We start from the raw sequence: 15,413 nt of genomic DNA, 5'->3' as shown, positions 1-15,413 counted from the left end.
TTTTATATTTTATTTTTTGTCTCTCTATCATTAATAATGTTAAAAAAGTAAATAAATATTGGTGCCAAGATTATACCAAATGACGTGTTTGTTTCGGTGGATAATACTTTGCTCTCCGCCCATAGGGTCCTAAATTCGAACATCTAACAATGTATTTTTAATTCTAACCTATTTTCTTTTCAATCGGATGTGACATGTGTCACAATTTTATTCGATGAAAAATTTATTTAATCAAATAAAATTAATAAAAAAATCAAATTATGTGGCAACATATGTCACATCATGATTGAATGGTTAATTTATTAAATTAAATTTAAATTAGGACTAAATTGATATAAGGTATACATATTGAGGACTAAATGTATAATTATGTCAAATCTTATTATTTGTCACGTCAGTATAAGTCAAATATTAACGGTAAATTGTTTGATTGAAAAGATTTATATAGTTAGATGACTTGGCCGATAAAATTAAAAGATCGACAATAAATATAAAATGACTAAAGAGTTAAGTAGTAAATTGAGATATACATAAACAAAAAAAAAATTAAAGAGAAAAGAAAAAAAAATTAAAAAAGACAAATAGAGGTGAGAGTGGAGAAAGTAATAATTTGTTATACTAAGGGGGTGTTTGATTCAAGGATTGTGGCATTCCCATGTTTGGTTGGTCGGGAATCTCATTCCCGGTAATGTTTTATTACAAATAGTAGATTTTTTTGGGGTATATTACCGGGAATGTCATTACCTCCCTTCCCTTAGGTATTGTAACATTACCGGCGTTTTGGACTAAAATGCCCTTAAATTTTTATTTTTTTTCAAAAATATCATTCTTCTATCATTGAATAATAAAAATTCTACGAAGGTTAAATTACAAATTTATCCTTAAATTATTTTAGATTTACAAAAAAAAATCTATAATTAAAATTTTATATGAAGTTAAGGGATTAAAAAAAATTTACCCTTTCATTAAACCTTTTTATATTTTTAATTTTGTAAAAAAATTTATATAAATATTATGAATTTAATTTTTTAAAGAAAATATATAAATATTTTACAATTTGTAATATTATACAAATATATAATAAGGACAATTTGGTCAAATATACATTCCAATAATCTTTTATTCCTTTAACCAAACACGGTAATCTTACATTCTTGCTAAACCAACCAAACACAAAATACAACATTCCCAGTAATCTTATTCCCTGGTAATCTTTTATTCACACTGGTAATCTTACATTCCGTGAACCAAACGCACCCTAAGGGGGTATTTGGATGGGGAATATGGGATTCCCATGGGAATGTAATCCACATTCTCCCGTTTGGTTAGCCCGGAAATCCTATTCCCGGTAATGTAAGATTACCAATAGTGAATTTTTTGGGGTATATTACCGGGAATGTCATTACCTCCCTTTCCTTAGGTATTGTTGGATTACCGGCGTTTTGGACTAAAATACCTTTAAATTATTATTTTTTTTCAAAAATAAATTTCTTCTGTCATTGAATAATAAAAATTCTACGAATGTTAAATTACAAATTTATCCTTAAATTATTTTAGATTTACAAAAACAAAATCTATAATTAAAATTTTATATGAAGTTCAAGGGTTTAAATAAAATTTTACCTTTTCATTAAACTTTTTTTTATTTTTTATTTTGTAAAAAATATATAAATATTATGAATTTAAATTTTTTTAAAGAAAATATATAAATATTTTTCAACTTGTAATATTATACAAATATATAATAAGGACAATTTGGTCAAATATACATTCCAATAATCTTTTATTCCTTTAACCAAACACGGTAATCTTACATTCCTGCTAAGCCAACCAAACACAAAATACAACATTCCCAGCAATCCTATTCCCTGGTAATCTTACATTCCTACTGGTAATCTTACATTCCGTGAACCAAACGCACCCTAAGAGAAAATTTCAAATATTTTTAACAAGCGTAGGTGTTAAGAGTTCTGGTGAGTATTATAAAAAAGATATCTTAGTGTTAAGAGTTCTGGTAAGTATTATAAAAAGATATCTTATATATGTATACATACTATTTTCTATGGTACTATTATTAACATTTCTCTGCCTTTAAATCTTGAAGGCAAAGTTTTGTTCTTATATGTGGGTCAAAAAGATTGAAAATAAATTAATAAAAACCAGACATCCTAAATAAATTATCAATATAATGATAATGCCATTCTTGTTTTACAAGTACCCAATGCATGCTGTAATTTGATGCTCTGAATGGTCTCATCTCATCCATGTTTATTGATTTAATCATGTAAAATTTCTAGAAAGTTTATGTATACCTGTAATCAATTTTAACGTAAAATATATTAAGGAAATTCAAATAATCGATTGTTATTAGTTTTTCTAAACTATAAATCAGTCAATAAATTTATCTGACAATTACAAAGTTATTATATGAATTCTAATATTTATAGTTTTTATATTTGAAATTTATAACTTAGTCCTGAAATCATATAATCTGATTGAAACCGTCTATGAAGACTACATGGGATGGCCGTAAAAGGACTTTATCAAGGCATTGACAGACTACCCTACAAAATTCTTCATTCTTCTGTTTACATTAATCTTTTTCATTAGGATTGATTCAATGGATATTTATAAAGATTTTCCTTTTCTCGCTTTTTATGGTCTTGGCAAGGGGTGTTGGGGCCATCTTCGGTAGAGGCGTTCAAATTAAACGGTAATTATTAATCATAACTATTAATGGAGGTAATTGTTGCATTTTACATGTTAATTAATTCAATTATTAAAATTAAACAGTTTTAGTTAATTAAATCACTAAAAGGTGTCCGTTAACGTTACGATTACGATTTTTTATAAATGGTTAATCATTAATTAATTATTAATAAATTATAATTAATTACTTATATTTTCTAGAGAAAATAAAATTTAAAATAAAATCAAAATGGTTTCTCACTATTTTTTAATTATCATGTTTATCTTATATTGGAGCACAATAATTCAAACATAGATAATTTTAAACTACAAAATATAAATATTCACATAAGATTTTAAATTTTAAAAAAATATATCTAATAATATATATTTCTATAAAAATTAAAATGCATCTACATATAAATCAAATGTTCTATAAAAATATATCTTAATCATCGTAAATTTTATATTATTTTGAAACTTTCGTGTTTTGTTGTATTTGAAAAAAAATTACAATACGTTAATCATATGTTAACCTGTACTTGAACCATTAATAACAATTAATCGTTAGCGGTTAACTATTTTTTAACATTTAAGCTACGATTAACAAAATTTAGTAGAAATCATTATAACAGTTAATCGATCATTCAGATTAAACGATACGATTAACCGAGCATGAACACCTCTAAGCTTCATACATGGAACAAGATTTATTTATGGGGTCTAAAATTTATTAGTTAATTATGGATGATTAATATTAAAATAAAATTATATATTTTGTAGTAAAAAATTAAAAGTATATAATATTAAAATAAAATTATTTAAACTCATCAAAAGACTATATTTTGAAATTTAATACTAATATACTGTCTCTATATATATTTCAATCAATGGCTATTTTTGAATTGATCTCCCGTTGTTTTTTTGGCAATTGTCTGGGTCCATGTTTTCAATTCAATTTGGGTTAGGTTTGAATGACTGGAGTTTCTGTGGTTGCTTCTTTTACAAGCTATGTACAACATCGAAAGTTTCATTCGTAATTGACATGATAATTGAAAGCTGCCAAACAATAGAACAATCTTTTGATAAATGACAGTCCAATATGTTTGCTATCTTCTTAACAAGATTGTTTACTAAATTCAAAGTTGTAAACAATTACACTAAACTTTCTTAAAAAACAATGTAAAGGGTAAACTATAAATGTCATCACTCAATTCTTTCTCACTCTTATTATGGTCTTTAAAGTTTAATATTTTTCACTTTACTTATTAAACTTTTGATTTAATCATATTTTGGTCATTCAAGCGTTAAATCATAATGAAAAGATGGTTACATCTATGAAAGCCTTAGCCCATGCAACGTTCCAGTTCTACTAGTGCCAAAGAAAGATGGTTCATTTCGAATGTGTATCGACCGTCGACCAATCAACAAAATTACCATAAAATATCATTATCCTATGTCATGATTAGATGACATGTTAGATGAACTTCATGGAGCTTGCATCTTCACAAAGATAGATTTGAAGATTGGTTATCATCAGATCTGGATGAAAGAATGAAACGAATGTAAAACAACTTTCAAAACCAAATTCGAACTTTATGGATGGTTAGGTATGCCCTTTGGTTTAACAAATGCTCCTAGTACATTCATGCGCTTAATGAATCACGTTTTGAAGGACTTCATCAGTAAGTTTATTGTTGTTTACTTTGATAACATTCTTATTCCTCATATTTTGATTCTTACATCGCCCACGTTCGAGCCATTTTCAAAGTTCTCAAACAAGAACGACTATATGTTAACATGGACAAGTGTGTATTTTGCAGTAATAAGCTTATCTTTATAGGCTTTATAGTAAGTGCATAGGGTATCCATGTCGACGAAGAGAAAGTTAAAGCAATCCAAGAATGGCCCACATCGACATCCATCACCGAGGTAAGATCTGTTCATGACTTGGCTAGTTTCTACCATCGATTTTTCAAAGACTTCTCCATAATTGTCGCACAACTAACTGAAATTATCCAAAAGCGGTCGAGTTCAAATGGGGTAAACCACAACAAGAATCATTTGAATTACTAAAAGGTAAGCTTTGTTTTGCTCATACTCTTTATCTTCCCAATTTTTCTAACATGTTCAAATTAGAATGTGATGCTTCGGGCATAGGCACAAGTGTCATCCTTATGCAAGAGAAATTGCCCATCGCTTACTATAGCGATAAACTAAAAGGTGCAAAACTCAATTACTTGACATATGACAAAGAGCTCTTCGCTTTAGTCGATGCACTCGAAGTTTGGCAACACTATCTCATTCCTAAAGTTTGTCATTCACATCAATCATGAATCCTTGAAGTGGTTAAATGGATAAGGTAATTTGAACAAACGACATGTTCGTGGGGAATAATTCGTTGAATATTTCCTTATATAGTCAAATAAAAACAAAGTGAAGTTAATATATTAGCAAATGCTCTCTCTCAAAGGTATAAACTTATCACTTAAATGCATGCTACCATTATAGGATTTGAACACACTAAAAATCTTTATGTTAATGACCCAAATTCTTTTTGGAATATACAACCATGGTGTAAAAGATGCATTTAACAAGTTTTATCTTCTAGATGCTTTCCTTTTTTGCTTAAATAGGTTGTGTATCTCACAAGGAACCATTCAATAATTCCTCGTACATGAATCACATTTGGGAGGATTAATGGGCCACTTCGGCATTCAAAAATCTCTAGATATGGTAATGGGACACTTCTTTTGGCCGCACATGAGGAAAACTATGGAGAAGATATATGTTTCGTGTGTCACTTGAAAAAGGAAAACCCTAATGACTTATACACTCCTTCGATTCCATCTTCTCCTTGGACCGTTCTTTCTATGGATTTTATTATTGGCTTACCTTGCACCAAGAAATGTCAAGATAGTATATTTATTATTGTGGAAAAATTCTCAAAATTGTAATACTTTATCCCTTATCACAAAACCGATGATGCCAAACAAATTTTTGATATCTTCTTCAAAGAAGCAGTTCAACTTCACGACATCCCTCAAACAATTATCTCTAACAAAGATACAAAGTTTATAAGCCACTTATGGAAGGTATTATGAGGTAAAATAGGTATGAAACTAGTATATTCTACAACTTTTCATTCAAATACCGATGGAAAAACTAAGGTAAAAATAAGTTTTTGGTTTCTTTACTTAAAACAGTTATAGGTAAGAACACTCTTAATTGTTTACTTTTCTTTTAATTTATTTATAATAGCTCCATCCATTCAACTATTGGTTATTTTCCTTTTGAAATAATTTATGGATTTAACCCATTAACTATTTTAGATCTTATCCATTTACCTTCATATAACATTTGTAGCTTAGACGACAAACAAAAAGTCAAATTGGTCAAAACCATTCATGCCAAAGCCAAAAAAAGGATGGAAAATACTTATGAAGCAATTACAATGGAGTCAAAAAAGGTCAATGCCATATTTCCTTTGAACCTGGCGATTGGGCTTGGGTTCACATGCGAAAAGAAAGATTTTTGAAGCAATGAAAAACAAAGTTAGACCCTCGTGGAGATGGACATTTTCAAGTCATTGAAAGAATCAACGATAAAGCTTATTGCTTTGATTTACCAGATGGGCATAATTTGAGTGTATCTTTCAATGTTTCTAGTTTATCTCCTTTTGATGTTTCAGATTCGAGGATGAATCCTTTTAAGGAAAGAGAATATGGTACATGCAACACACGACACACTTCAAAAAAAAAGATGGAATAACTTTTCCACTTGGTCTAATTACCCGTGCTCAGACCAAACTACTTAAGAACAAGCTTCATAGTGCAGTTCAAGCATTCATTACCAAGGGCCTACACACCCACACGAAGAATTAAGACTTACAATAAGGAAACCCATCAATCATTCCTCCTACGTCTACATGGATAACTATAACTCAAATTGAAGACCAAAATATCAACAGATTTATGATGACTTTTTTAATGGGATCCAGGTTTATTTTGTCGACATGCCTTTTGGATATACGACTTTCTATCTCTTATCTTTCCAACGGTACTTGAATCTCATCAATCCAATGTTAGGAACTCAAGATACATCTATTTCAACAAAGATAACACATGTAGAAATTCCTATACATGATTAATACGAGATTTTGTAAATATTACGAATTGTCAATATTTTTATTTATTATTTGTATTATAACTTGATATAGGTACTTTAGTAACTTTACTATTGTAATGCCCTCAAACTCGGGTTAGTAGTTCGGGTCAACCCAAGACCCATTTTAAAGCCCAAAATAATTATTACAATTATCTTAGACCAAGGCTAAAAGGATTTGGGCTGTGTTGGGCCCAAAATAATTATGTAAGGTAATGATATAATTCAGCTAAAAATCTCCCCCTTGTTTTTATATTTTTCACGTGAACCAAACCCAAAACTATCTTACCAAATACTATTATCCTTCTTCCTTCTAGCATTTTCCATTTCTCTTCCTTTCAATAGCTAAGTTTCAAGCAATCCATACTTAGTTAGCTTGAGCCAAGATAAGATTATGAATCACTATTCTTCAAGTTTTAATTTAAGACCCATTTTGCAAGTTTTCCTATATGGTTTCCAAAATGGGTTTTTGGGAGGTTTAATAAATCTAAGGATTCTATGTCGTTTTTGTTAGATTTAAATTATTGGAAGTATTATAATCCTTATTTAGTTACATAGTTAATTTAGAAACTTCTTTTTATTATCTTTGATTAGAAAAAGAAGTAGGTGAAGCCTCCAAGACAAAGGGGAAGTAAAAATCTTCCATTGAGTGAGTTGGAGCTTTACTTTTATCCTAGAAGGTATCCAAACTTACAACTTCACTATACTCTTAGTGGGTCATGTTGATGTATTGCATAGAATTATATAAGCCTTTTTTATGCCCTTTTTATGATACATAAGACTTTAAGCATGTTTGGGGACCTCACAAGGGTCATTGGGAGAGAGATATAGCATTTTTGTTCTTGTTTTTAATTCTTTTACAGGTTGAGAATCGATACTATAGGGCTAGTATCGATACTTGTTCTTTATTTCTGGGTAGAAACGTGTTTTCTAGGTAAAAGTATCGATACTCTTTCAAGATTATTGAAACTTTGGGTCATAGTTTTGAAACTAGACAGAACAAAATTTTTAAAAGTATCGGTACTTATATAAAGTATCGAAACTTTTGCATGAGTATCGATAATCTTGGGCTATTATCGATACTTTCAATATGTTTTAGTCAAAAAGAATCCTTTTTAAGGGAATTAGACCCGAGGTACCCAATACTTCAGTATATTATCAAATAAGACTACAAGTGAGAATATTTACGATGTTTAATTCAAACATAGAAACCAATTAATCAAGGTGACATAAAACTAGCCTTGGTTGATGCTCGGGAAACAAGTCGGACACACGAGTTCCTCTAGTTTAGGGTGTTAAAAGTATAAATTCAGTCTAGATATCCATAGGTAGGGCGCAAGGCCCTTAAAACTGACTAGCTAGGGCACAAGGTCCGACATTTGCAAGGGGTGGGCTAGTTAGGGGTGTGGTGTCTAATGCAATGATTCTGGGGGCCACATCCTCGGTAGACTAGAGGGGTGTGTAAGCTCTGAGATGCAGAAATCCCTCAGCCACACCATGATGTCTACCATAGCGTAGAGAGTGAGTATCACAATGATACTCACTAATGTTGTATTGATGATGCATTGTATTGTTTTCAGTTATTAAAGTGTGTTGTAAATGTACCCCTGTTAGTATATTTTAGTTGTTAGTGTGGCACTGGGCTAGTTAGCTATACGTTTGGAATTTGTTTCCTTACGCAATTAGGTGAAGATCAATAGAGGAGCATTTTAACTAGAAGAAATCTAGACCAAACAACATAGCAAAGTACGTCTCAAATTTCTTGAGGGAATGCATATTCAAAGTTTCTATTTTGTAAATTTGAATTGTAAATTTGAATTGTAAATTATTTTAAATACATGGTATATACTTTGAATTATTTTATAATTATGGGAGCTCCCGACTGTAAAATATTTTTACATGGATTTTATTATCTATTTTATTGCAAGTATTTAGACATGAAGCTTTAATTTCAAGTGAGTATGATAAAGGAAATTTGTTAGTTAGCCACTCTTGTGGTTCTGTGTGATACTCTCATTGGTCGACTGGGTGTCGTACTAGTGTAGGGTGTTACAACTATCTTTTAGGATTATATTTATTATTTTATTAGGAATTAGAATTAAAGCATCATTAGTTTATTATTATTTTATTCATTAATTACCTAAGTGTTGAAAACATTTTGATATTTCGATATAACAAATTAAGTTAAATGAATTTTAAGATTTTCCAAATAATTTTTCTAAGTATATTCGATAGAATTATTCGAATATCAAAACATTACTCCAAATCTTTCAAAGATCATTTTTAATCCTTACTCAAAGTGTAAAATTAAGTTTTAAACTTAAAACAATTTCAAAATAATTTTACAAAGTATTTCGAACCATTTCAAAGCCAAAAATTCCAGATTGCTCAGAGGGAACTGATTCCCCCCCAAGGGGGTACCGATTCCCCCTGAATGGTTTGGCTCCAAGAAATCCAGAATGCTCGGAGGGAACCGATTCCCCCCAGGGGGTACCGATTCCCCCCTTGTATAACGGTCGAAATATTTAAACTTTACACTTAGGGAACCGATTCCCCATAGGGGGTACTGATTCCCCCCACGCTCCAAACTGTTTTATTAATTGTTTTCACACTAAAACGGCTATATTATTTTCTCTAATCATCCCCAACATTCAGAAGTGATTCAAGGTGTATTTAAGCAAGCTTAGAAGCCATTGATCAACAATAAGAAACATCAAGCAATTAGAATCAAGAGAGAATCAAAGAGAAAGCATCAAACCTCAAGTTTGAGCATTTCAAGCCTATTTTTCATTCAATATTCATTTTGCTTTCAAGAACACTTATTGTGCTCAATTGTATTTATTCTTGAGTGTTCTTTCTTTGTTCTAGAATTGTGCAAACATATTTGTCTTGTGAGGTTTTTCTTGTAAGTTTGCAAATTTGTATTTCTCTTTGAGAAAAGAGCGTTCTCAAGAATTGGGGTATATTCTTGAGGGAGTTGTAAGGTTATCTCTTTGGCCTCAAAAGAAAAAACAAATTAGTGAATTTGTTGGAAAATCCTTATTGTGGATAGCTAAGGTAGTGGACGTAGACTTTGGTTGATAAAGTCGAACCACTCTAAATCGCTGTGCAATTTCTTTCAATTTTCTGCAAAAGCTTCCACCAAAATTTTTATTGCCAATTCACCCCCTCTTGGCCGATTCAGTCAATCGATTAACTCAACAATTGGCATCAGAGCCTAACTCATTTGAAGGTTTAATCGCCTCTTGAGTCGATTCGGGAAGAGTTATATCGATAATCAAAGTCATCAATGGCCTCCGTTTCAAACTTCGACTCCGGTCTCGATTCGATGCCCGTCAACAAGCCTCCTTTCTTCAATGGAGCTAACTATGCCTATTTGAAGAATAGAATGATGTACTTCAAGCAAGTGACATGGGAGCATGGAATGCTGTAGAAGAAGGATACATCAAACCTCTCACTCATTCAAGGTTGTGGAGTGAAGGAGAGACAAGAATGTTCCAGCTCAACTCCAAAGCCATCCATGTCATTTTTTGTTCTCTTGGACCAGATGAATAAGGAAGAGTTTCATCGTGTACAACCGCCAAAGAAATATGGGACAAACTTCAAGTCACTCATGAAGGTACCGATGAGGTAAAGAAATCTAAAATTAGTATTCTAACGCATAGCTGTGAAAATTTCAGGATGAAACCAAATAAAGATATCAAAGCTATGATGGATAGATTTTCAACGATTGTCAATGGTCTCAAATCATATGGAGAGATCATTTCAAATGAAAAGCTTGTGAGGAAGTTAGTCTACTACCTCCCAAAATCGTGGCAATCAAAGAAGACGGCAATCATCGAGTCTAACGACTTAACGTCCTTAACTCTTGAAGAGCTAATTGGGTTACTCCTCACTCATGAAATGATGCTCGAAGATGAGGTGGACCTCGACAAGATTGACGAGACACCAAAGGATAAAGAGAATAAGAAAAACATTGGAGTTGCTCTCAAATCCACAAAAGATGAGAGTGATTCGAATGACGATGACGAGAAAATGGCATTCTTTGCCAAACGGTTCAGAAAAATGATGAGACCTTATCGAGGAAGAAAATTCAAACGAAATGAAGGCCTCAAAAATGAAACGAAAGAGAAGGACCCAATCATTTGCTACGAATGCAAAAAGCCAGGGCATGTCAAATATGATTGCCCACAATTGAAGAAAAATGGTCAATCAAAGAATAAGCACAGGGCTCATGTGGCTACATGGAGCGATGAAGAAAGTTCCGATGAAGAGGAACAAGAAGTAGCTAAATTGTGCTTGATGGCATTTGGGGAAGATTCTAAGGTAACCTCTAACTCATCCGATTTTGATGATTTATCCTATGATGAGTTATTAGAGGAATATAATGGGTTGGCTTCGTATTATGAGAAATTATTTTTAAAATATAAAAAATTATGTTTCAAAAATTGAAAAATGAAAACAAACTCATATCCAAAACCAACAACGATCTTGAAAGTAAAATCAAAGATTTGCAAATCAAACTAGAAGAGTTTGAAAAGAAAAATTTAGATTTGCAAAATTTACTTTCAAAGATCAATGATGATCATCAAAAGAAAATTGATGATCTTAAAACTTCTTTTGATAAAGTTGGAACAAAACATTTTGAAAAAGGTGGAAATTCAAAATCCAACTTTGTTAGAAAAAGTTTTAGAAACTACAATCATAGAGGTCCCCAAAGAACCTCTAATGGAAAAATCGTTAGAAGTATGTGGGTTCCTAAAGAACTCATTACTACTAAAGATAAAAATATCCTACACAAATGGATACCTAAGGGGACTAGGATTTTGGAAACTAATGAATATGGACCCAAAAGAATTTGGGTACCAAAAATCAAAAATTAATCTATGTTTGTAGGGAAAGGAGCATTGCTACAAGGCACGGGAAACAAATTCAAATTCATGGTACCTTGATAGTGGATGCTCAAGACACATGACCAGAGACAAAAGCCGGTTCATTGAGCTTAACGCCAAAAATGGAGGAGAAGTGACTTTTGGAGATAATTCAAAAGGTCACATTGAAGGTATTGGTACAATAGGTAATACCTCTTCCATACAAATTAAAAATGTTTTATATGTGAATGGATTAAAGCATAATCTATTGAGTATTAGTCAATTATGCGATAAAGGATTCAATGTCTTATTTGAAATTAGTGGTTGTAAAGTCATTGACATTGCATCTAATCGGATTATGCTTGTTGGTCATAGAATAGGAAACATATACATGGTGCATTTAGATTCTTTTGATATGACTAATTTATGCCTAGTTGCTAAGGATGAACATGATAGTTGGTTATGGCATAGGAGACTATGACATGCTAGTATGAGTGTTTTACAACGGTTAATTCAAGGAGACCTACTAAAAGGATTGCCTAAGCTTAAATTTGATAATGATAAAATCTGTGATGCTTGTGCTAAAGGAAAACAAAAGCGAGTTTCTTTTAAATCCATTAATGATGTATCAACTAGTAGAGTTTTACAATTGATCCATTTAGATCTTTTTGGGCCAACTAGAACTACTAGCTTGGGTGGAAAACAATATGCATTTGTCTTGGTAGATGACTATTCTAGATATACTTGGGTTCTATTTTTAAGTACTAAAAATGAAGCATTAGAACAATTCATCACGTTTTCAAAAGTAATCCAAAATGAAAAAGGTTACTCTATAACTAGTGTTAGGAGTGATCATGGAACTGAATTTAAAAATCTTGGATTTACTGAATTTTGTAACTCTAACGGTATTAGCCATAATTTTTCAGCACCTAGAACCCCTCAACAAAATGGAGTTGTTGAGAGGAAAAATCGAACTTTAGAAGAAATGGCTAGAACTATGCTTTGTGAAAATAATTTGCCAAAATATTTTTGGGCGGAAGCCACAAATACCGCTTGTTATGTTGTAAATCGAGTAATGATTAGGCCAATTTTAAAGAAAACTCCATATGAAATTTTCAAAAATAAAAAGCCTAACATTAGTTATTTCCATCCTTTTGGATGTAAATGTTTTGTTTTAAACAACGGTAAAGAAAACCTTGGCAAATTTGATGCTAAAAGTGATGAAGGAATTTTTCTGGGTTATTCCTTAAATTCTAAAGCCTATCGTGTATTTAATAAAAGAACTTTAGTTGTAGAAGAGTCTATACATGTTGTTTTCGATGATAATCCCCTTCCGAGGAAGGATTCTTGTGTGAATGATGATGTAGGTGTTATAAATACAAATGACGTTAGACATGACGTTGGAGAACCATTATCAAAGGAAGAAACGAAAAATGAGGAAACTCATGATCCTCTTGAGAATCCAACCATTGAAGAAAGGGAAGTAACTTATCCAAGAGAGTACAACTATGTCAAGGATGGTGAAATTATAGGTGATCCATCAAAAGGGGTAACAACTCGATCTTCTCTTAGAAATATTTGTAATTATGTTGCATTTATCTCATGCATAGAGCCTAAGAATATTAAAGAAGCATTAAATGATGAACATTGGATTATGGCTATGCAAGAAGAGTTAAATCAATTTGAGAGAAGTAAAGTATGGACATTAGTTGAAAGGCCTAGTAATAAATCTACTGTAGGTACTAGATGGATATTTAGGAATAAGCTTGATGAGAGTGGTAATATAGTGAGAAACAAGGCTAGACTTGTTGCTCAAGGGTATACTCAAGAAGAGGGCATAGACTATGATGAAACATACGCTCCCGTAGCTAGGATGGAAGCAATTAGAATGTTATTAGCATTTGCATGTTTCAATGAATTTAAATTATATCAAATGGATGTTAAAAGTGCATTTTTAAATGGTTTTATAAAAGAAGAAGTGTATGTGGAACAACCTCCAGGTTTTGAAGATTCAAATTTTTCGGATCATGTTTTAAAATTGACAAAAGCTCTTTATGGTTTAAAGCAAGCTCCTAGAGCTTGGTATGAAAGATTGTCAAATTTTTTAATTGAAAAAGGTTTTTCAAAAGGGAAGGTTGACACTACATTGTTTTTGAAGCATAAAGGTAAAGATTTATTAGTAGTTCAAATTTATGTTGATGATATAATATTTGGTTCTACTAATGATGTTCTTTGCCAAGAATTTTCTAAGCTAATGTAAAGTGAGTTTGAGATGAGCATGATGGGGGAGCTCTCATTTTTCATGGGACTCCAAATCAAGCAAAGAAAAGATGGCAACTTCATCAATCAAGCTAAGTACGTTAAAGATATGCTCAATAAGTTTGGACTGGAAAATGGGAAACCTCATGACACTCCAATGAGCTCTTCAACAAAGCTTGACTTAGATGAAGGAGGTAAATGTGTAGATGTCAAATTATATAGGTCAATGATTGGATCTCTACTTTATCTAACTACAAGTAGACCAGATATTATGTTTAGTGTTTGCTTATGTGCTAGATTTCAATCATGTCCTAAGGAATCACATTTACTAGCTGTTAAGAGAATCTTTAGATACCTTAAAGACACTCCTAGTCTAGGACTTTAGTATCCTAGGGACTCTAGCTTTAGCTTGTATGCTTTTTCTGATGCGGATTATGGAGGATGCAAATTAGATAGGAAAAGCACCTCCGGTACTTGCCAATTCCTTGGAAATATGCTAATTTCTTGGTTTTCAAAGAAACAAAATTGTGTTGCATTATCTACCACTGAAGCCGAATACATTTCAGCTGGTAGTTGCTGTGCACAAGTTTTATGGATGAAACAACAACTTTTTGATTATGGAATTGAAGTAGGTACCATTCCTATCAAGTGTGACAATACTAGTGCTATTTGTCTCACTAAAAATCTCATCCAACACTCTAGAACTAAGCACATTGAAATAAGACATCACTTCATTAGAGACCATGTCACTAAGGAAGATGTAGTTCTAGAATTTGTTGATACTTTAAACCAATTAGCGGATATCTTTACAAAACCTTTAGACAAGGAACGATTTTGGACACTTAGGAGAGAATTAGGTTTGACCAATCTATCTTCACTGAGTGTTTAAAATAATTTTAGCACTTTTAATAATAAATGAAAAATGCTTATAATAGCAATTTTTGATTGCATTCATTGCTATTAGTTAGGGGGAGTTTATGATTCTTGATGAAAAATTAATTTTATGTTCAAATATCGTTTAAAGATTAATTGAATTGTTTGAACATGATTAATTTTCAATATATGAGTTGCCAATACCACTAGAGGAAATTAATTTAGCATTTTGGGTGTTTAAAATCGGATTTTAGCATTTTGGTGCAGAGGGAATCGATCCCCCCTTGAGGGAACCGATTCCCCCTTTGAAGGGGAACCGATTCGTCCCACAGGGGAATCGATACCCCCTGGGGTTCTGGTTTTAGCACGGGCAGAACCCAATATTTGCTCAAACCCTCTCTTATTCCTTCACGCCATTTCTTACCTCTACTCTCTCAAATCTCCATTCTTGCCTCAAATCAACGTTTTTAATCGGAATTCACTTCAAATATCATCCTCTAAACCTGTTGGAATCATAAAAAACGTGCAAACTTCATCTAATCTCACTCAAATCCGAAA

This window comes from Hibiscus syriacus, unplaced genomic scaffold, assembly GCF_006381635.1.
Source record: "Hibiscus syriacus cultivar Baekdansim isolate YM2019G1 unplaced genomic scaffold, ASM638163v2 tig00117016_pilon, whole genome shotgun sequence".
Lineage (NCBI taxonomy): Eukaryota > Viridiplantae > Streptophyta > Magnoliopsida > Malvales > Malvaceae > Hibiscus > Hibiscus syriacus.
This window is presented reverse-complemented; position numbering follows the sequence as displayed.